We start from the raw sequence: 1,057 nt of genomic DNA on the forward strand, positions 1-1,057 counted from the left end.
TAGCTCACTGCCTCCTCAAATTCCTGGGCTCAAGCAGTCCTCCCACCTCAGCCTCTGGGGTAGGTTGGATGATAGGCATGCACCACCATGCCCAGCTAATTTTGTAAAATTTCTTGTAGAGACAAGGTCTTGCTATGTTGCCCAGGCTGGTCTTAGATTCCTGTGCTCAAGTGATCTTCCCTCCTCGGCCTCCCAAAGTGCTGAAATTTCAGGCATGAGCCTACCACACCCAGCCTCGGTTGTATGTATTTGTGTGTATCTGTACAGAAAAGGAGTAGAATACATAACTAATTAACATTGGATATTTTTGGGAAGGAAAGTGGAATTGGGTGGTGGTCAAAAGGCAAAGAACTTATATTATTGTTTGAATATTTAGGAGAATATTATCTTAGAAATAAAAAAAGTAAGTTAAGATACAGATACAATGCATGATCTCTAAGATTCTTTCTAGGGAAGCCTTAGACCTCAATTATGTTTTCTCACCTGGATGGGCACATAAGGCCATAAAAAATTATCAAGCACCACACATACACACACACACACAGCACAAATGGGAAAAAACATAGTGAAGTTACTGCTGTCATCTAAATCATCAGAGTGTTTTGCTTCATTAATACTAATATTGTTCATGACAGTCTCCTCTCTCAGTTTGGCCAAGAAGGAAGTCCTGTGGTCACTCAGTGTGTCCGTTTTAGCACTAACTGGCATTCTGGTTTCTAGTTCATTTCTTAGCTCACTAAACTGACATTAAAATGGTCAAGATAGGAACCCTTGGACTATCCAAGCATATTCAAGGATAGCTAGTTTCTGCCAGATCAAGATACACACTCAGAGCTGGATTTTTTGTACAAATTTGAAAGAGTAGATACAGGTAGATGTAAGCAAAAAAAAGTTTTATGGCTACCAACCATTAACATAATGATGTATGTGATACAAAAGCATGTCCATTAAAATATAAAAAGCAGGGCTGGGCGCGGTGGCTCAAGCCTGTAATCCCAGCACTTTGGGAGGCCGAGACGGGCGGATCACGAGGTCAGGAGATCGAGACCATCCTGGC

Source organism: Colobus angolensis, unplaced genomic scaffold (genome assembly GCF_000951035.1).
Source record: "Colobus angolensis palliatus isolate OR3802 unplaced genomic scaffold, Cang.pa_1.0 Scaffold116, whole genome shotgun sequence".
NCBI lineage: Eukaryota > Metazoa > Chordata > Mammalia > Primates > Cercopithecidae > Colobus > Colobus angolensis.